Source organism: Canis aureus, chromosome 10 (assembly GCF_053574225.1).
Source record: "Canis aureus isolate CA01 chromosome 10, VMU_Caureus_v.1.0, whole genome shotgun sequence".
NCBI classification, from domain to species: Eukaryota; Metazoa; Chordata; class Mammalia; order Carnivora; family Canidae; genus Canis; species Canis aureus.
In genome coordinates this window covers 59,420,543-59,443,805 of record NC_135620.1, presented here as the reverse complement: position 1 = coordinate 59,443,805, position 23,263 = coordinate 59,420,543, and the positions used below count along the sequence as shown (strand labels likewise).

Genomic DNA, 23,263 nt, shown 5'->3' with positions numbered 1-23,263 from the left:
ATGAGAGTACCCCATTCATTTCTGTATTCATCCCTGATATCTTCCCCCAAAGATCATCTCATCATGGCTCTTTCCTCATGTCATGTAAGCACTCTGCCACAGTAATAAAGGAAGGCATTCTCTGGTTGGCCTGATTTTGACTGCCGTCCTTGAGTTTAGCCTGGCCGCTAGACTTTAGTCAGTCCTCTTTCATATAGAAGTTACTGGGACATGAGGTTGCTAAAAAAAATAATGATAGCATTAAACAGAAAAGAAAATGCTTTATCATTCTTGGCAAAAAGACCAAGACAATATTTATAGGGTACAAAATGATAGTTCTTGCCATTCTAGGGCTCAGAAACATAACTTCAAAGAATGACTTGGCCATTTGTGACAACTGTTGTTTTTATAAAGATCATTGCCTGTGCGGAGCAACTGGGCAGCTCAGTGGTTGAGCATGCTCAGGGCATGATCCTGGGATTGAGTCCCGCATCAGGCTCCCCATGGGGAGCCTCCATCTCCCTCTGCCTATGTCTTTTCCTCTCTCTGTGTGTTTCTCATGAATAAATAGAAATAAAATCTTTAAAAAAAATTTTTAAAGATCATTGCAAATGCATATTTGGGACAATCATATGAATTATCTTTTTATGATTGATTATTTTCTGAGTCCTTCATTCTGCTAATCAGAAACAGAAACCAGTAGTATACTCTGAAATCCTTAGGCTGCTGCAGCCCAGCCACCTTTGTCCCATTCGTTCTGATTTTTTCTACTTTCTGTAGCTGCAGCCCCTTTTCTAGGACTGGAGCTCTGCCCACATTTCCATTATTTTTGGCTAGGGTCCTATTAAATGAAGGTGACTTTGAATTCCAGACTTAATAAAAAGACCTCAAGATGACTAGTGGATAGTGTGGATAGTGAAGGATATACTGAGAATCTACTATTAGCAAGGCACAATTCTAAGCTCTTCATATATTTAATGTTATCTCATTTATTCCTTAAATAAGGTGCTAGTATCATCATCATCATCATCATCATCATCATCATCATCATAAGAAAACTGAGGCTTAGGGAGTTTAAGAAACTTACTCATGTTCACACTGCAGGTAAGAGGCAGCACTCCCTTCATTGCATCCTACTGCCTTCTGGATTCTAATTCTTTACAGCCTCTTCCCCTAGAGTCTGAATTTAACTCCAATTTCTCCGTATGGGTATTTCCCAAAACAGTGATCATTTGCCAGTGGACACTTCTCATTGGTGTTGGATTACAGGGAGCTATCTCCATCTTTTTTCCTCCCAAAACAAACTTGAGAGTGTTGTATTTGAGTAGCCCAGGTTTGTTTGTTCCAGGTCAGGCCTCTATCATTCTTCAGCCCCTAGTCCGTGCCCTAGTGAACACATTTTACTCCCTCCCTGACAACCCAATATTTCTGGATATTTCTAGTGTACCAAAACCATGCTTACTTCAGTTGCATTATTTCATTGTAAGTCTTCGAATATTATTCTACCAGTGAAAGGAAGGCATTGTTCCACACTTCAATAATAAATTATGTAATGATGAATTTATGCAATTAAATTTGAAATTTTCTATGAAATGGAATATTCCAATGAATTCTTTTTTTCAGGAATAGTTTTTAAGTGTGAGATCCTGGAAGGTATAATGCTTTGTGCAAAGAGATATGCAGAGCTTTTATTGTGTATTTAAATTATTAGACCTAGTCCTAACTCTAAAAGTTCAATTTTGTATCTCCTACAATTATAGGAGAGCCCTATTTTATGTTTCATAATGAAGACATATACTGCTGGAACTCAATCCAGGCCCATGTCAAATGCTGAAATAGTTAAAGTCTCTTTGATGACTCTTCACCCCTTCTGTGGTACCTCTCCTTAGATATCCTACTACTGTCATATGTCACCTAGACATGCCCTCAACTCTAGATCTTTCCCATTCCCATTTTTGTACCTATCAAAATTATCTGGCCAGGGTCTTATTTTCTCAGTCATATTCTCTATTTCCAACCAAACATATCCACAATATATTCCAATTATAAGTACTTTAGTATATCTCCCCTCAAAGATAACAAATTATCAGTTTGGCTCCCAAGATTGGAAGCTAAAGGTCCTTGATCAGAACAAGGAGAGTTAAAGTGAAGAATTTCAGATGACCACAAAAGCACAGAAGGTTGGACAGTTTGGCGGATGGCCAAAGGACATGGCAGGTACAGATGGCAGCAGTCCAGTACCCAGGGATTCAGATGGCAGCTAATTGACAGGAGAAAATAACTAGGCAGGTGGCTAACAGCACAGGCGCAGCTATCTAAAGTTAGGTCAGGCACAGGGTCAGAAAACCAGTAACATTAAGTCTGAGAAATAAGGAATTCATAGAAACTGAGTAATTTTACCTGAAAAGCCTATATTACTGAGCCATTTCCCTCCCCAGTTTTGTCCAGGCTCTAGTGGCTAACTATAGGAGTCTGAGAATGAAAGGGATGTGACAGATTCAGATAAGGAGAAACCAGGCAGCATCTGAGGAGTAAGATTAATCAGCCCATTGACCAAGCCTCATGAACAAACCTTGATTATTCCCCTCTTTCAGGAGAGGACACATTTACAGTAGAGAGAGAACTACAATGACTGAATCCATTCTAAATGCAATGCTCAAGTCCATTCTACAGTGGGGGGGAAGGGGAGCAGGGAGACCTTCACAAAGATTCATTCCACCTGAGAGAAAAGGATTGGATAGGGAATTGAAAAGAAACAGTCAAGAGAGGTTTCACAAGGGAGATGACATTTGAGCTTGATTAGAAAGCATAAATAGAATATTATCATATAAGGTAAAAGACATTCCAAACAGGGGGTACAGCATGAGCAAAGGCAAGGAGGCTTGAAAATATACATTGTACTTGAGGACTTCTGGGTTGTCTAGTGTGATTAGCATATAGGTAACATAGTAGGAAACAGCAAAAATTAAGCTAAACTATGTGTGTGTGTGTGTGTGTGTGTGTGTGTGTGTGTGTATACACATATATATGCCGGTATATACATATATTCATATGCATATATATTTGTATACATTGTTGTTGTCAGACTGCAATCAGATTGTGAAGTCTTTCACTATAACCCTTAGGGAATTGAACCTGTCCTTAAAGGAACACATTCAAGATTTTAATCAAGCAGAGAGGGAAGATTAGTTTTATAAAATCAGTGATAAGGATGCAGAGGATAGATTGGAAGGAGAGAACTACAGCACAGACATCAGACCCATCAAAGGTCACTCACAACAATCCATGTAGGAGATGATGATGAGCTAAAGCAGAGCAGCGGTCACAGGGATAGAGAGGAAAAGGCAGCTTCAGAAGTTTTTGAGAGTTAGAATCAACACAACCCAATGTATTTCCCCTATGTATTTTACATAGGGGAAAAGAAACAATGAGGTTCCTAACTTATGCATCAGAGGATGGAAGAGATGGAAGTGCCATTAATGAAGACAAAGAAATGAGATTTGGGGGACAAGATTATAAACTGGATTTAAATTTGAAAAAAAAAAAAGAAAGAAAGAAAAAACAGCCTGGAACATAAGAGTGAGCTTATGCTATAAGATTGAGAACCCAGGATATTCGTAATATTTGAATACTTGGGAATACACAAAATCATCCAGGGAAAATGTCTTAAAGTAGGGAACCTAGAGAAGATTAAATTTGTCTGTACATGAAAAGATGTGTCATGACTACAAAAGTAACTGTAGAGACATTTTAGCTAAATGGGTATTAGCCAACAGAGAAATTCTTATATTTGAAATTGGTGGCACCTGGGTGGCTCAGTCTGTTAAGCATCTGCCTTTGGCTCAGGTCATGATCCCAGGGTCCTGGGATTGAGCGCCTTCAGGCTCCCTGCTCAGGAGGGGCTCTGATTCTCCCTTACCTTCTGACCCTCCTCCCTGTTTCTCTCTCCCATTCTCTCCCTCAATCTCTCTGTCTCAAATAAATAAATATCTTTTTAAAAAATGGAGAAGTACTGAAAGGAGGAAAGTTTTTCTGTACTCATATATGTCACACTGACAACCAGCTACTCTCCCTACTTAAGTCTTGGAAAAACAAGAAGGTAATAATGGTCTGTGGGGTCCTTTCTAGTCTTCATTGTCCTATAATACTCTCTTCTCAGAAGTACTTGCTTAACTTATATCTTATCTACAGAATCCAGGCTTTTTCATGGGCTGATGCTGGACTGGCAATGGCACAGCTGTCATCTAAAAATGCATCTGAGTTCATGGCAATGAAATCCATCATTGAAATTATGCAGCAGACCTGGTTGACAACTTTCTGGAAACTTGCTGTGGCCAAAATTACTATACACAAATTAAGTCTTTATATTCATCATTATTTCCTGTTAACAATTCAGACATAATTTTTCAGGTAATTCAATGACATATAGTAAATGGCCTCTTCTATTACACTGATTTAGCAACAAACATACATGTTAATTAACCTGATTGTGGTAATCATTTCATAAAGTACATGTATATCAAGTCATCATATTGTACACTGTGTGTTAGATCTTGTTAGTTATACCCAAAAAACCTGGAAAAGAAAAAAAACATCCAGTTTATTACATGCTTAGATACCTCAGTATTCTCAGCAATAAAGCTGGGATTACAAATGTACCTTACAGAGTTGTTGTGAGGGTCAAACATTTGTGGAAGTACTTTATAAACTTTTAATTACTATATAATTTTTGCTATTAGTAGTATCAGATCCTGGAGTTTAAATGCACAGTTAATGATACACAGGATTAAGTGACAAAGTGATTTTCATTTCATTTTTACTACAGCTCATAAAAATAGTGAATGATTAATCCAGGGACGCCTGGGTGGCTCACCGGTTGGGTGTCTGCCTTTGGCTCAGGACGTGATCCTGGAGACCCGGGATCGAGTCCCACGTCGAGCTCCCTGCATGGAGCCTGCTTCTTCCTCTGCCTGTGTCTCTCTCTGTCATAAATAAATAAATAAAATCTTTAAAAAAAAAAGACATTAATCCAAAGAAACACATGATATTTTAACGGACAAAATTTGTATTCTGATGATCTAGCTGAAAAATAATCATAAAATTGTACACATTCAATTCAGTACCTACGTAAACACAAATAGAAACTCTGGCCCTCCAAACATATCCCTGAGAAACAGTAATGCAAACAAAGCCAGGCCCCGTGTGGGATTCACTACTCCTGCCACAAGTTCTTGCACAGATTGAAGTCTGTAAAACCTGGTTTTGTTTTTAAGTTCTTCACAGGGCTCCAGAGGATCTGCTCCTCACCTAAGTGAGGACGGAGCTGTCACAACCCTGGAAAGTAGCCGAACAATGTCTTCTCATAGTAAATGAAGATGGGAGAGAAGTTGGAAATGCCCAAAGAGCAAATGACACACTGCTTACAGCACTTCATCAGCCCACATCTGATGTGGACTGAAGTCACAGTAGCATTTTGCAATGTGTCTAATTCATAAATTAATTTCTCCTTATCAATGGAGAGTGGTTGGCAGAACAAAGAATGTGTGCCTGTGGAGGCTAGCAGTGAATGTGTGCCTATCACAATGCAAAGGGGGAGAATGAATGTGAACAGGCAATGTGTGTATGGTATGAATGGAAAGAGCTAGGTGAGTGTGGAGATGGGCAGGGAAGAGCTGGATGTGCCCTACAGGCCAGGAGCCTCCTAGGGACTCTCCACCTGTGATGTGGGAGCTCCAGCAGAGGAGCCTCCCTTTCCCCACCCACCTCCTGAACTCCAGCAGTCAATGGTGCATACAGACATATTTCTGGTAGCTGTCCAGGAGCTCATTGATCTCTTGGCAATAGCAGTAGCAGCAAGGGAAACAAAAAGAAACGCTTGCCCTTTCATTGTGAATAAGAAAAGGTAGTAAACTAGGCTGCCAACAAGAGCCTAAATAGTTATGTTTTATCTAATCAATTATATTGTATGGACAGTAAAACTACTGAACATCAGTTAATCAAAAAGACATCAATTTCACTGTTATAGTCTTGGAGTGATATTGTACAGGCACTATTTTAGCAGAAATTTTGTTCCAAAATGATTAATCAAAACTAGATAAAATACAGAAAAGCACTATTGTTCCAAATACTAGGCTTAATCCATTCATCCTGAGGGAATACATTCTAATTTCCCCATATCCCTGCAATATTTTATATCTATGCTCAAGAAAAGTCTGGAATGAAGGAAAAGATATGACTAAATGGTGGAACATTTTAGCAGCAAAACCCTTTAACTCAAAGTAGAATGATGATGAGATTAGCTGTTTCAGAAGAAAATCAAAACTATGGAAAGTAAAGAAAAATGTACGGTTGGAGTAAGCAAAGTAAATGCAGGCTCCCATAATTCACAAGAATATACATTTTGTAAGGGAAAAAAGTATTAACAATAAAGTTAATTCTCTTATCCCAAACAATTGAGCACATCAGGAAATTTTCTTTTGGAAAATAGGGGGTTCCCTGGGTGGCTCAGTGGTTTGGCGCCTGCCTTTGGCCCGGGGCACGATCCTGGGATCCCGGGATCGAGTCCCACATTGGGTTCCCGGCATGGAGCCTGCTTCTCCCTCCTCCTGTGTCTCTGCCTCTCTCTCTCTGTGTGTCTATCATAAATAAATAAATAAATAAATAAATAAATAAATAAATAAATAAATAAATAAATCTATCTTTAAAAAAAGAAAAGAAAGAAAAAAGAAAATTGTGTGTTCAAGAAATAAGAATTATATGGGGCACCTGGGTGGCTCAGTCCATTAAGTGTCCAATCTTGGTTTCAGCTTAAGTCATGATCTCACGGTCATGAGACTGAGCCCTGCACCAGGCTGCATACTTAGCTTAGAGTCTGAGATTCTTTCTCCCTCCCCCTCTACTCCTCCCCCTGCTCACTCGCACCCTCTCCCTCTCCCTCTCTCTCTCTCTCATAAATTAATAAATAAAAATTTTAAAAAAACAAATAAGAATTATCTGTAAATGGAACCTTTGAAAACAGAGACAGGGCACAGAGATAAGAATCATTTCTACTCTAGAAGAAAGATGCAGTTTGGTACTGTGGAGATCTATTTGAGAGTACAAATCCAATTCTACTGCTCTCAGTGCTTAGTGTCTCTAGGATTCTCTAGCCATTTCCTTCTGCAGGGGCCCAAATATGACAGCATATGCTGCATGGGATGGCCATTAACAAAGAAATGTGGGCTTAGTATAAGAATCAATCCCAGCTGTCATCTTATGTGATCACAAGATAATTTTTAAAGCCCAAATAATTTCCTTGATTTGGTGTTAAGGCAATTGAGCTCATTTTTCAGTAGCTAAAAGTACATAATCATATATTTACCCCTAACCACTTAAAAGGGAAACAGAATGCTGTATTTCTCAAGAGAAGCATACTTGGCTTGCCCGGACTATAGATCAAATTAAGTGGGGGCCATGAGGCAAATGAGCTCAGATTTGGGACAACACATTCTGTCAATGGATTTGGCTCCATTAGACTTGGGTTACAAACTACACCAAAATAATGGGATTTGGTTCCATGTGAGAACAAAATTATGGAGTTTAAAAAAAAAAAAAAGACTCCTTCCCATTACAATCAACCATTCTGCAAGGGAAATGCACCCAAATGAATTAGTTGTGTAACTGTTACTCTTTCATTAAAATGATTTAATAGTTCTACAAATGTCATGGCATTAGCATTTTATGCAAAGCTATAAAACAGTAGCAAGTAAAAAAAATCAACTGCCTTTAAAAGTCAGCACTTTTGGACTATGTTTATGAGACTACACGGTCACTTTGTGATATGAAATGGCAGCATCACTAAGATAAATATTGCTTGCTGGCCAGTTTTATTTTGGGCAGAAGGCCATTAAAGGAAGAAGGCTGATGAATTCATCTTTCATTTGGATGGGCTTCAACAATTCATGGATATTGGCTTAACTCAACTAAGGAAAAGAGAAGGTTTTTGGAGTATCTCCTTAAGAGATTATTTAATTTCATATTCCTACGATGTTTAAACTACTCCTTTCAGGACAATCTAAAAACATATCTACAAGCAGGTGATAGACAGACTTGTGATGGCAAAACAAATGACTTCCAGAAAGACAAAGGTGCTGACTCTGTTGACAGTCTATCCCTAATCCATTGGATCTCTAAATAAATATTAAATGTTTACCATTCTCAATAGAGTATGCCACATGATGATCATATTTTCATTGGTTGTTTCCAAAGCTATTCCTTAAACAAAATTTTGATAAGAATTAACAACACAATTAGGCTGGAGAATAGCCTAGAAGGTCTAAATTACTAACTGGACATTAGCCAACTGCTAGGGTTTAATGGCAACAAGTGTTTAATAATATATTGTTATTCAGATTAAAAATAAAAGTTTGGAAAAAATATATAGGAAGAAAGAAAAAAGAAAAAAGAAGAGAAGAGAAAGAAAAGAAAAGAAAAGAAAAGAAAAGAAAAGAAAAGAAGAAAAGAAAGAAAAGAAAAGAAAAGAAAAGAAAAGAAAAGAAAAGAAAAGAAAAGGAAAGAAAGGGTCACCTGGGTGGATCAGTCAACCAAGCATCTGACGTCGGCTCAGGTCATGATCCTGGGGTCCCGGGATGGAGCCCTGGATTGGACTCTGCTCAGCAGGAAACCTGCTTCTTCCTCTCCTTCTGCCATTCCCCCCACTTGTGCTGTCTGGCTCTGTCTGTCAAATAAATAAATAAAATCTTTAAAAAAAGAAAAAAGGGAAGGAGAGAGGGGAGGAGGGAGACAGAAAGGTATGTAGGTTTTGGACTGTCATAATTTTGAGTGTCGATTGATAAGATTTAAGTGATTAATAGACTATCAATGGTCCTTCATGAGCTGATGCCATGTAAGAGACTGGTTAACAAAAATGAATAGGTTCACAAAACAAGTCCCTTTTCTGTGATATTGGTCTTATTTGCATATTACCTAGGCTACTCTTTGGCTAACACGTTCAATAACGTATTAAAAGGAGACTGCTTGGGGCCTGCCTTTGGCCCAGGGTGTGATCCTGGAGTCTCTGGATCAAGTCCCACATCGGGCTCCCTGCATGGAGCCTGCTTCTCTCTCTGCCTATGTCTCTGCCTCTCTGCCTCTCTCTCTCTCTCTCTGTCTTTCATGAATAAATAAATAAAATCTTTAAAAAAAAAAGAGAGAAAGAAAGAAAGAAAGGAAAGAATCTCTGTCTTTCATGAATAAATAAAATCTTTAAAAAAAGAGAAAGAAAGAAAGAAAGAAAGAGAAAGAAAGAAAAGAAAAGAAAGAAGAGAAAGAAAGAAAAAGAAAGAAAGAAAGAAAGAAAGAAAGAAAGAAAGAAAGAAAGAAAGAAAGAAGAAAGAAAAAGAAAGAAAGGAGACTGCTTGATGTAGTGGGAGAACACTGACTTTGGAATATTAAGATCTGGGTTAAAATTCTAGCTTGATCTTGGGAAATCACATAGCTTGTCTTTACACTAAGACCCTGGATTGGATGAAGTTCTCATCTACAAAATGAAGTGGACTGAATGGTGTGGAGGAAGGAGAACACCGCATTAACACACAATAGTGACAGGCCACTAGTGGCGTGCCCAACAATTGTCAAGATTAGTCAGAGGGTATAGGAAAACTCTGTGTAGCCCCTTAATATCTACCTATTAAATGATGTGGAAAACTGGTCACAATGGATTAGAAGTGGGCTTTTCGGGCCCCCATATGATATCATTCCAGTCATAAGATAACTTCATTTATAATCTTAGACTTCTAAATTTATGTTACTCTAATCACTTTTAGGAGGAGGAGCAAGATAGCGGAAGAGTAGGGTCTCCAAATCACCTGTTTCACCAAATTACCTAGAAAACCTTCAAATTATCCTGAAAATCTATGAATTCGGCCTGAGATTTAAAGAGAGACCAGCTGGAATGCTGCAGTGAGAAGAGTTCGCGCTTCTATCGAGGTAGGAAGACGGGGAAAAAGAAAGAAACAAAAGGCCTCCAAGGGGGAGGGGCCCGAGAGGAGCGGGGCTAAGGCCGGGCGAGTGTCCCCAGGACAGGAGAGCCCCGTCCAGGAGAAGCAGGAGCTGCACCAACCTTCCCGGGGGGAAAGGCCTCCCAGGGAGTTGGAGCAGGACCCCAGGGCGGCGGGGATGCCCTCGGGCTCCCGGGGACACTAACAGACACCTGTGCCCCGGGAGAGTGCGCCGAGCTCCCTAAGGGCTGCAGCGCGGGCAGCGGGACCCGGGAGCGGCTCCGCAGAGGGGGCTGCGGGCGGGAGCACGAATCCAACAGCACAGGCTCCGGAACACAGGGCGCCGGGACACAGCCCAGGATCCGGCCTCCCCCGGGACAGGCAGAGGCCGGGAGGGCCCAGGACCGCAAGGACGCTCCTGCCCCGAGCTGAGCAGATCAGCGGCCCCGCCCCAGAGCCTCCAGGCCCTGCAGACCGAGAGCTCCGGAGTTACTGCAGGAGGTGACTCCAGGGCTCCAGAGCTGGCCCCGCCACTGGGGCTGTTCCTCCTGGGGCCTCACGGGGTAAACAACCCCCACTGAGCCCTGCACCAGGCAGGGGCACAGCAGCTCCCCCAAGTGCTCACACCTGAAAATCAGCACAACAGGCCCCTCCCCCAGAAGACCAGCTAGACGGACAAGTTCCAGGGGAAGTCAAGGGACTGAAAGTACACAGAATCAGAAGATACTCCCCCGTGGTTCTTTTTGTTGTTGTTGTTGTTGTTGTTGTTGTTGTTGTTGTTTTTATTTTGGGGTTTTTTGTTTTGTTTTGTTTTTTTGCTTTTTGATTTGTTTCCTTCCCCCACCTTTTTTTTTTCCTTTCTTTTTCTTTCACTTTTTCTTCTCTTTTTTTCTTCCTTTTTTCTTTTTTCTTTTTCTCTTTTCTTTCCTTCTTTCTCTCCTCTCTTTTTCTCCTTTTCCCAATACAACTTGCTTTTGGCCACTCTGCACTGAGCAAAATGACTAGAAGGAAAACCTCACCTCAAAAGAAAGAATCAGAAACAGTCCTCTCTCCCACAGAGTTACAAAATCTGGATTACAATTCAATGTCAGAAAGCCAATTCAGAAGCACTATTATACAGCTACTGGTGGCTCTAGAAAAAAGTATAAAGGACTGAAGAGACTTCATGACTGCAGAATTTAGAGCTAATCAGGCAGAAATTAAAAATCAATTGAATGAGATGCAATCCAAACTAGAAGTCCTAATGACCAGGGTTAACGAGGTGGAAGAACGAGTGAATGACATAGAAGACAAGTTGATGGCAAAGAGGGAAACTGAGGAAAAAAGAGACAAACAATTAAAAGACTATGAAGATAGATTAAGGGAAATAAACGACAGCCCGAGGAAGAAAAACCTACATTTAATTGGGGTTCCCGAGGGCGCCGGAAGGGACAGAGGGCCAGAATATGTATTTGAACATAATCCTAACAAATCCTAACTGAAAACTTTCCTAATCTGGGAAGGGAAACAGGCCTTCAGGTCAGGAAATAGAGAGCTCCCCCCCTAAAATCAATAAAAACCATTCAACACCTCGACATTTAATAGTTAAGCTTGCAAATTCCAAAGATAAAGAGAAGATCCTTAAGCAGCAAGAGACAAGAAATCCCTGACTTTTATGGGGAAGAGAATTAGGGTAACAGCAGACCTCTCCACAGAGACCTGGCAGGCCAGAAAGGACTGGCAGGATATATTCAGGATCCTAAATGAGAAGAACATGCAACCAAAAATACTTTATCAGGCAAGGCTCTCATTCAAAATGGAAGGAGAGAAAAAGAGCTTCCAAGACAGGCAGGAACTGAAAGAGTATGTGACCTCCAAACCAGCTCTGCAAGAAATTTTAATGGGGACCCTTAAAATTCCCCTTTAAGAAGAAGTTCAGGGATCCCTGGGTGGTGCAGCAGTTTGGCGCCTGCCTTTGGCCCAGGGCGCGATCCTGGAGACCCGGGATCGAATCCCACGTCGGGCTCCCGGTGCATGGAGCCTGCTTCTCCCTCTGCCTGTGTCTCTGCCTCTCTCTCTCTCTCTCTCTCTGTGTGACTATCATAAATAAATAAAAATTTAAAAAAAAAAACTTTTCTAAAAAAAAAAAAAAAAAAAAGAAGAAGTTCAGTGGAACAATCCACAAAAACAAGGACTGAATAGATATCATGATGACACTAAACTCCTATCTCTCAATAGTAACTCTGAACGTGAACGGGCTTAATGACCCCATCAAAAGGCGCAGGGTTTCAGACTGGATAAAAAAGCAACACCCACCTATTTGCTGTCTACAAGAGACTCATTTTAGACAGAAGGACACCAACAGCCTGAAAATAAAAGGTTGGAAAACCATTTACCATTCGAATGGTCCTCAAAAGAAAGCAGGGGAAGCCATCCTTATATCAGATAAACTAAAATTTACCCCGAAGACTATAGTGAGAGATGAAGAGGGACACTATATCATACTTAAAGGATCTATCCAAAAAGAGGACTTAACAATCCTCAAAATATATGCTCCGAATGTGGGAGCTGCCAAATATATCAATCAATTAATAACCGAAGTGAAGAAATACTTAGATAATAATACACTTATACTTGGTGACTTCAATCTAGCTCTTTCTATACTCAATAGGTCTTCTAAGCACAGCATCTCCAAAGAAATGAGAGCTTTAAATGATACACTGGACCAGATGGATTTCACAGATATCTACAGAACTTTACATCCAAACTCAACTGAATACACATTCTTCTCAAGTGCACATGGGACTTTCTCCAGAATAGACCACATACTGGGTCACAAATCGGGTCTGAACCGATACCAAAAGATTGGGATCGTCCCCTGCATATTCTCAGACCATAATGCCTTGAAATTAGAACTAAATCACAAGAAGAAGTTTGGAAGGACCTCAAACACGTGGAGGTTAAGGACCATCCTGCTAAAAGATGAAAGGGTCAACCAGGAAATTAAGGAAGAATTAAAAAGATTCAAGGAAACTAATGAGAATGAAGATACAACCATTCAAAATCTTTGGGATGCAGCAAAAGCAGTCCTAAGGGGGAAATACATCGCAATACAAGCATCCATTCAAAAACTGGAGAGAACTCAAATACAAAAGCTAACCTTACACATAAAGGAGCTAGAGAAAAAAAAGCAAATAGATCCTACACCCAGCAGAAGAAGAGAGTTAATAAAGATTCGAGCAGAACTCATTGAAATCGAGACCAGAAGAACTGTGGAACAGATTAACAGAACCAGGAGTTGGTTCTATGAAAGAATTAATAAGATAGATAAACCATTAGCCAGCCTTATTAAAAAGAAGAGAGAGAAGACTCAAATTAATAAAATCATGAATGAAAAAGGAGAGATCACTACCAACACCAAGGAAATACAAACGATTTTAAAAACATATTATGAACAGCTATACGCCAATAAATTAGGCAATCTAGAAGAAATGGACGCATTCCTGGAAAGCCACAAACTACCAAAACTGGAACAGGAAGAAACAGAAAACCTGAACAGGCCAATAACCAGGGAGGAAATTGAAGCAGTCATCAAAAACCTCCCAAGACACAAAAGCCCAGGGCCAGATGGCTTCCCAGGGGAATTCATTCAAACGTTTAAAAAAGAAACCATACCTATTCTCCTAAAGCTGATTGGAAAGATAGAAAGAGATGGAGTACTTCCAAATTCGTTCTATGAGGCCAGCATCACCTTAATTCCAAAACCAGACAAAGACCCCACCAAAAAGGAGAATTACAGACCAATATCCCTGATGAACATGGATGCAAAAATTCTCAACAAGATACTAGCCAATAGGATCCAACAGTACATTAAGAAAATTATTCACCATGACCAAGTAGGATTTATCCCTGGGACACAAGGTTGGTTCAACACTCGTAAAACTATCAATGTGATTCATCGTATCAGCAAGAGAAAAACCAAGAACCATATGATCCTCTCATTAGATGCAGAGAAAGCTTTTGACAAAATACAGCATCCATTTCTGACCAAAACTCTTCAGACTGTAGGGATAGAGGGAACATTCCTCAACATCTTAAAAGCCATCTACGAAAAGCCCACAGCAAATATCATTCTTAATGGGGAAGCACTGGGAGCCTTTCCCCTAAGATCAGGAACAAGACAGGGATGTCCACTCTCACCACTGCTATTCAACATAGTACTGGAAGTCCTAGCCTCAGCAATCAGACAACAAAAAGACATTAAAGGCATTCAAATTGGCAAAGAAGAAGTCAAACTCTCCCTCTTCACCGATGACATGATACTCTACAAAGAAAACCCAAAAGTCTCCACCCCAAGATTGCTAGAACTCATACAGCAATTTGGTAGCATGGCAGGATACAAAATGCCCAGAAATCAGTGGCATTTCTATACACTGAGACTGAAGAAAGAGAAATTAAGGAGTCAATCCCATTTACAATTGCACCCAAAAGCATAAGATACCTAGGAATAAACCTAACCAAAGAGGTAAAGGATCTATACCCTAAAAACTATAGAACACTTCTGAAAGTAATTGAGGAAGACACAAAGAGATGGAAAAATATTCCATGCTCATGGATTGGCAGAATTAATATTGTGAAAATGTCAATGTTACCCAGGGCAATATACACGTATAATGCAATCCCTATCAAAATACCATGGACTTTCTTCAGAGAGTTGGAACAAATTATTTTAAGATTTGTGTGGAATCAGAAAAGACCCCAAATAGCCAGGGGAATTTTAAAAAAGAAAACCATAGCTGGGGGCATCACAATGCCAGGTTGTACTACAAAGCTGTGGTCATCGAGACAGTTTGGTACTGGCACAGAAACAGACACATAGATCAATGGAACAGAATAGAGAACCCAGAAGTGGACCCTCAACTTTATGGTCAACTAATATTCGATAAAGGAAGAAAGACTATCCATTGGAAGAAAGACAGTCTCTTCAATAAATGGTGCTGGGAAAATTGGACATCCACATGCAGAAGAATGAAACTAGACCACTCTCTTTCACCATACACAAAGATAAACTCAAAATGGATGAAAGATCTAAATGTGGGACAAGATTCCATCAAAATCCTAGAGGAGAACACAGGCAACACCTTTTTTGAACTGAGCCACAGTAACTTCTTGCAAGATACATCCATGATTGCAAGATTCTTTTGCCTTAAAAGAAACAAAAGCAAAAATGAACTATTGCGACTTCATCAAGATAAGAAGCTTTTGCACAGCAAAGGATACAGTCAACAAAACTCAAAGACAACCTACAGAATGGGAGAAGATATTTGCAAATGACGTATCAGATAAAGGCCTAGTTTCCAAGATCTATAAAGAACTTATGAAACTCAACAGCAAAGAAACAAACAATCCAATCATGAAATGGGCAAAAGACATGAACAGAAATCTCACAGAGGAAGACATAGACATGGCCAACAAGCACATGAGAAAATGCTCTGCGTCACTTGCCATTAGGGAAATACAAATCAAAACCACAATGAGATCCCACCTCACACCAGTGAGAATGGGGAACATTAACAAGTCAGGAAACCACAAATGTTGGAGAGGATGTGGAGAAAAGGGAACCCTCTTACACTGTTGGTGGGAATGTGTACTGAGTGCAGAGTACAGCCACTCTGGAAAACTGTGTGGAGGTTCCTCAAAGAGTTAAAAATAGACCTGCCCTACGACCCAGCAATTGCCCTGTTGGGGATTTACCCCAAAGATACAGATGCAATGCAACGCCGGGACACCTGCACCCCGATGTTTATAGCAGCAATGTCCACAATAGCCAAACTGTGGAAGGAGCCTCGGTGTCCATCGAAAGATGAGTGGATAAAGAAGATGTGGTTTATGTATACAATGGAATATTCCTCAGCCATTAGAAATGACCAATACCCACCATTTGCTTCAACGTGGATGGAACTGGAGGGTATTATGCTGAGTGAAGTAAGTCAATCGGAGAAGGACAAACATTATATGTTCTCATTCATTTGGGGAATATAAATAATAGTGAAAGGGAATATAAGGGAAGGGAGAAGAAATGTGTAGGAAATATCAGAAAGGGAGACAGAACATAAAGACTCCTAATTCTGGGAAACGAACTAGGGGTGGTAGAAGAGGAGGAGGGCAGGGGATGGGAGTGAATGGGGGATGAGCACTGGGGGTTATTCTGTATGTTGGTAAATTGAACACCAAGAAAAATAAATTTAAAAAAAAATTAAAATTAAAATTAAAAAATCACTTTTAAAATACTATATTCTATGGGGTGCTTGGTGGCTCAGTCAGTTAAGGGACCAACTCTAGGTTTCTGCTCAGGACTGATCTCAGTCAGGGTCATGAGACTGAGCCCCCAGCAAGCTCTGAGTTCAGTGCAGAATCTGCTTGGGTTTCTCTCTCTCCTTCTCCCTCTAACCACCCCCCCATGCACATGTGCCCTTTCCTCTCTCTCTCTAAAATAAATAACTTAATTTTTTAAAATCTTTAAAATTCAATATTCTAATTACAATTATTAACTCCCACCAATATCTCTGTTCTTTTATTATTAAAATCTCCTCAATTTTAAAGGCAGGCAAATTGAAACAGGAAATGAGGATGTAGTCAGTGTCAGAAACTAGAGAAGTATTCATAAGATTGGCCCTAACTCTGGGTTCTAACTCTGCAGAGCCTTTGACTATCACCAGTTGCTTTAACTGGAAGTTCCATTATTTTGAATCTTTCCCAATGCTGTATGAATACATTTAATTTTGCCGTCTACATCAAAAATGCAGGTATTGAGTAAGCATGCAGTAAACATCTGAATGTTTATTGCAAACTTTGGGATTCAGAAGCTAGTTGATAAAATAATCATTGACCTCAAAAAGTTCACAGTCTGGGGTGCCTGAGTGGCTCAGTTGGTTGAGCGGCTGCCTTTGGCTTGGGTCATGATCCCGGGGTCCTGGGATTGAAACCCATGTCTGGCTCCCTGCTCAGTGAAGAGTCTGTTTCTCCCTCTCCCTCCACTTCTCCCCATGCTTGTGTGCTCTCTCCCTCTCAAATAAATAAATAAAATCTTTAAAAAAAAAAAGTTCACAGTCTATACTGCATATTCACCAAAAAAATCCAAAAAAAAAATTAAGTCAAAGGGATACATGCACCCATATATTTATAGCGGCATTATATACAATAGCCAAATTATGGAAGCAGCCCAGATGTCCGTCAATCAATGAATGGATAAAGAAGTGACATATATATAGATATAGATATACATATATATAAATATTCAGTCATAAAAAAGAATGATATCTTGCCATTTGCACCAACACAGAGGGAGCTAGAGACTATATTGCTAAGTAAAATAACTCAAAGAAAGACAAATACCATATGATTTCATTCATATGTGGAATTTAAGAAACAAAATAAATGAGCAAAGAAAAAAGAGAGAAAGAGACAAACCAAGAATTAGTCTTACCTATGGAGAACAAACTGATGGTCATCAGAGGGAAGATGGGGGAACGGGTGAAACAGGTGATGGGATTAAGAGTACACTTTTCATGATGAGCACTGAGTAATAATAGAATTATTGAATCACTCTACTGTACACCTGAAACTAATATAACACTGTATGTTAACTATACTAGAATTAAAAATTTTAAACAAAAAATAAGGTTAAGTCTTATTAGAGAGATAAATATAAAACTGAAAAGTCAGCAAAGTATGTACAGTGGTTTTCAAAATATAGTTTATAAGATTCTAACTAAATCTACATGGTCAGGAGACCACATGTTGAAAAACACCAGTGAGTAAGAGCTCAGGCCCTGGAGTCAAATAGTCCAAATCTTACCAGTTTCCAGCTGTGTGACCTTGATTAAGTTAGTAAAGTTCTCTAGGTTTTAATGTTCTCATGTATAAAATGAAGATAATACTACTACGTGTGTATTAGGTGGTGGTAACACTGGCACTCAGTAAACACTTAGTAAAAGTTGTTCTTGGGATCCCTGGGTGGCTCAGCGGTTTAGCGCCTGCCTTTGGCCCAGGGTGCGATCCTGGAGTCCTGGGATCGAGTCCCACATCAGGCTCCCGGCATGGAGCCTGTTTCTCCCTCCTCCTGTGTCTCTGCCTCTCTCCCTCTCTGGGTCTCTCATGAATAAATAAAATCTTAAAAAAAAAAAAGAATGGTTTCAATCAGAGGGATTCCTTTAAAAAAAAAAAAAAAAAAGTTGTTCTTGTTTTTATCATTATGACAACACCAGAAATTGATCAAGTGCTAATTGGCCTCACATTATTTACAGAATTCAGTGAATAAAAAGAGTTCTGGATAGGGGTAAGAAAAGCTTTAAGGAAGGAGAGAAAGTTGAATCAAATCTTAAAATCAATGAAAGGTTTGTATTATCAGAGAAAAGAAGAAATTCTGGGTGAAAGGAACATACTAAACAAATTGTCAAGGAAAGTGAGAATCAGCTGTGCGAGGACAGGGAAGGGGAGCAGCCCCTGGTGTGGAGGGCTGAAACGGGGAGAAGTGGGAGGTGAGGGACCAGAATACTAAAAGCTCAGCAAGCCTCAAGTTCCCCATCTTTTTATTTTAAATGCCTATTCTAAGGGGAAGCCACATTAGAGACAGACATCCACTTTAAGAAACAGGATATAAAAAGATCAATTTATAGTAACTTATCTTTGTACAAAAATAATCCCTATTTACAAAATACATTACCTTACAGGGCTTTAATTCATTGTTTGCATTCACAGGTTTAAAACACATTTCAACTGACTAAAAATAATTTAACCTGCTATTTTTTGAAAGCAAGAGACTATTTCACTCATTTCAGGAACCTCAGACTCTAACATAAGGCCAGGAACATGATAATAGCTCTAAAACTGAATGGTTGCTCAATTAAATAGTCATATTTAGATATTGTCATGATATGAAAAGGGATACACTTTTTAAGTTTATTTTCTTTTGAAATCTGCCACATCCATTTATTGCTCATATTCCCAGGTGGGGCTACTGCTTTAAAAATGAACCAGATTGTTTTCATTTATACTGAGTGTCCATAACTATATAAGCAGCAATAAATTAAATTAAACATTGCACATGTCAATAGTCAAGCTGGGCAATTCAATTGAAAATACACTGAACTCTCATTTGACTTCACAGGAATTGGAGTAACTTCATTACATTCATAATTTAGTGGATGAGGAGAAAAGCACAGTGCACTGAGGCACTAAGAGCCTGCCTTGTTCTTTTCTCAGGCTTCTGTCTACACGGATCCTTAGAGGTTTACTTACAGTTGCAGCTTGATTCTCCAAGAAACAGGCATATCAAACATCTCTAAACCCCCAGGATGAAAGTCTCCCCATACTGGTTCCCATTGCCCAAGAATTTCTTTTCTGATTTAGCACATTCCAATTTTTCTGTTTCTATCTTGAGAAAATGTTAATGGAGTACATGGGATAGTCCTTTTATATTTTTCTTTGACTCCTCAAATGATGTCTTAAAAATTATGTCATGGTCATAAGGCATTCAAAACATGGGCCACAAAGGGTACAAAAATACTGACTCAAAGGTGCACATGCACCCCAATGTTTATAGCAGCATTATCAACAATAGTCAGATTATAGAAAGAGCCCACCTGTACATTGACTGATGAATGGATAAAGAAGATGTGATGTATACAATAGAATATTACTCAGCCATCACAAAGATTGAAATCTTGCCATTTGCAATGATGTGGATGAGCTAGAGTGTATTATATTAAGCGAAATAAGTCAGAGAAACAAATACCATATGATTTCACTCATAGGTGGAATTTAAAAAACAAAACAGGGGATCCCTGGGTGGCTCAGCGGTTTAGTGCCTGCCTTTGGCCCAGGGCATGATCCTGGAGTCCCAGGATCAAGTCCCATGTCGGGCTCCCTCCACGGAGCCTGCTTCTCCCTCTGCCTGTGTCTCTGCCTCTCTCTCTGTCTCTCTCATGAATAAAAATAAAAAACAAAACAGATGAACATAGGGGAAAGGCAAAAAAAAAAAAAAAAAGAGAGAGAGGGAGGCAAACCATGCCTCCCTCTCTTTTTTTTTATTTATAAACTTTTTTTTTTAATTTTTATTTATTTATGGTAGTCACAGAGAGAGAAAGAGAGAGAGAGAGAGGGGCAGAGACACAGGCAGAGGGAGAAGCAGGCTCCATGCACCGGGAGCCCGATGTGGGATTCGATCCCGGGTCTCCAGGATCGCGCCCTGGGCCAAAGGCAGGCACCAAACTGCTGCGCCACCCAGGGACCCGGCATGCCTCCCTCTCTTAACTACAGAGAACAAACTGAGGGTCTCTTGAGGGGAGACAGGCAGAGGGGACAGGTTAAATGGGTGATGGGTATTAATGAGAGCACTTGTTATGATGAGAAATGCATGTTATATATAAGTCACGAATCACTAAATTCTACTCCTGAAACTAATATTATACTACATATTAACTAACTAGAAACATAAAAAAAAACTTGAAACATTTACACACACACACACACACACACACACACACACACAGGGGCCAGAAGTTCATGAAGGTGTACATACTTTGCTTTCATAGAGGCTATCCATGTCCTGCAGACAGGGCAGCTGTGTTTATCACCTATAAGGCACAAATTAAATATAGATCATGAACTATATCACTGACTGAAGAATCAGTATGCAAGGCAAAGACTAATGTCCATGTTGGTTATTAAGATATTCATTATAGTAGAAAAGACTTGCTTTATAGAAGAACCATAGCAGAAAAAAAGGAAATTATCTGAAGTGCTACTTTTACATTGCTCTGTCCATGAAGTAACTACTACAATGAAAATACTCCACTAATACGATTTGTAATCTTTGATGAACTAGAAAATGTGTCTTTGATCCCACTACCATTTACTTCCTGTTTTTGTGCACTGGGAATAAAATGACCAACTTAAGCTTCACTTCACTAATCTGATTCCAGTTAATGCCCCAAGGGGAGCTATCAGCATGTCTCTTCCAATTGCCTCCTAGGGAACAAGCGAGAAATATTTGGCCTATTAAAAACAATGAACGCATTCACTTCTGTACTGGACTGAAGGGGACCCTGTGCTTCCGTTTACAACTGCCAGGTTCATTCAGCTCTTTGATTACCTTCTATCAGTGTGCTCACAACCAATTCAAATCAATAGTGGGAGACAATTAAATCTACCGAAACAGAGCAGTTTTTATGGTCACACCTGCCTAATGTCCCCCAGTCTATTTTCATGCACTTGTAATTAATAGTGCTGTATGTCAGTAACTCAAACTTCCAGCAATATAGAGCATGGTGGTAAGAGCTCTGGTTATAGCCCTGGAGCTAGCCAGGCCTGGGTTTGTGCTCCAAGTGATACACTTAGTACCTGTTTGCCTTTTCAAATACTGTGACTCAATATACCCCCATTAATCATGCTGTCTTATAAAATAAACAGAACAATGAAAGAACAGCAAGAAAGGCAGGGATTACATTTGCTTTTGTACTAACAGTCCCTGCCACTGAAGCACTGTCACTGAAAGTCACTGCTTTTCAATATAGGCAGGGGCAGAGTGGCACTATGAACTAGTAGACATCTGTTCTTCAGAATCATTTGAGTAGTCTCTCTTATAAAGGATGAGCATGCACCTTTGCTCTGGGAGAATATATGAACATTTGTGCCTTACCAAGTCAGACCCCTCGTAATACCCACTGGCAACTAGGCTGGCTTCTAGGTGAAAAGCTGAACCAATACTACATATTCCAAGACAGAAGGAGAAGATCAATAATAGACCAGAATGGTCTGCAATAAGGCCCATGGGAGAGAAAGGAAGCCCTCTAGAATAAAATTACCTGTGGAATGGTTAGCAATCTGAGCTCAAAAGACCTGAGATTCCGAAGTCAGGGGACAGAGAAATAACACAATGCACACCTTGAAGTCTCTTGGGACCCAGCCATCCAAGCACAATGTTATGTGTAAAGGACATTACACTATATACTAAAGAACATTTGAATTTACAGACTTAAATATGATCTTGGAGCCCAATTGTAAGGTACCACAGTGGTTGGCACAAGAACCCGGACTATTACCATATTGCAAAGGGGAATGCCAACATTCATGGGATACTACAGCACCCAGCTTCAACAGCAGTGCCATAAGTTAATATGAAGCAAATACCAGGTTTCTCAATTCCCTCTAATTCTGGCATCAAAAGAAGAAATAACCCTTTCCTCAATTTCAACAAAGTAAGTTTCTAGAGTTCTTAGAAAAACACTAGGTATCTTCCTACGAGAATACCTGAGGTCTTAAATAATTAATTTGACAAAGTTAAGGTGATATGACCATATTTATACCCTACATTAATAAGGTTAGTTACATTGTTTACACTGCTGCAAAGGCAGGATCCACACAGCCCAACTTGCAAAAGGAGCAAGCACTGGCCTGTAGAAGCAGCTGCGCCAGCAGCAAACATGCATCAATCTCTCAGCAGCATAGAACTGCCACCTTCTAAAACCATTCATTTAGTTTATTGTCTCATTTGTTAGATTTCCAGATAAGGTGGAAATCTGGAACTATCCCATTCCTGGTGCCAACTTTAATTATTTAAAAATTATAAGAGTATGAAAAGTATCTAATATCTTCACACAAGAAACACTGAGGTATGCAAAGGGAGCTAGGGCTGACCGTTCCCATGACCTCTCTAACGTGTTGGATGAATTTACTTAAAAAGTGGAAGAGAGCTCAAAAGAACCCACTGAAGGGGACAAGGAATTGAGGGAGGCCAAGGTGGTCTTTTCACATTTAAACCCCCCTGCCGCCCCCTGAGCCTCTGGAAAAAGCATGGGTACTGGAAACCACATCAAACAAGGACCCTAGGAGGGGCTTACTCCTCCTAGTTCCTATCTAGGGGAGACTGCTCTGCTTGTCCATGTACGGGGGTACTGCCATGGCTGGCTCACTTGGAGAGCAAGCCTGCCACACCAGAAAATATGGAATTGCCCTTGCAGTCCGATTGCCACAACAAACATGGAAATTAAATGCTATTCTTTTTCTATTAGGATGCTAAATCTTTAAAATAATTGATAGCTCAAAGCTTCAGATAACCTAACCTTTTCCTTTTCTCTTTTTTATTTATGTCTGAAATATTAACAAGAATCCATATTCCCTCCATTAGACCCACTTCAACTACCAGTAGAGGCCAAGTATTGGCATTCTTCTATAAGAAAAGCAAATGGGACGGTTGGGAATTAACTGAACATGTAAAGCTATAAAGTAAATCAAAAGAAGGGGAACAATCTGAGGAACCAGAATAA

At 39.8% G+C, this 23,263-nt stretch overlaps 1 protein-coding gene across 10 annotated transcripts in view; it reads right to left on the bottom strand.

Annotated features, from left to right (window-relative positions):
• PLPPR1 (phospholipid phosphatase related 1) overlaps positions 1-23,263 on the bottom strand; it is a 538,830-nt gene that overhangs the window by 503,572 nt on the left and 11,995 nt on the right. For 6 of the 10 annotated variants that reach the window (XM_077912710.1, XM_077912708.1, XM_077912711.1 and 3 more), the window contains 2 exons: positions 20,518-20,572; positions 4,853-4,961 (listed from right to left, as the gene is read on the bottom strand). The gene's annotated coding sequence lies outside the window, so the exon portion shown is untranslated. The remainder of the gene's footprint in view (positions 1-4,852; positions 4,962-20,517; positions 20,573-23,263) is intronic. The other 4 variants (XM_077912712.1, XM_077912715.1, XM_077912714.1 and 1 more) reach the window with 1 other exon arrangement.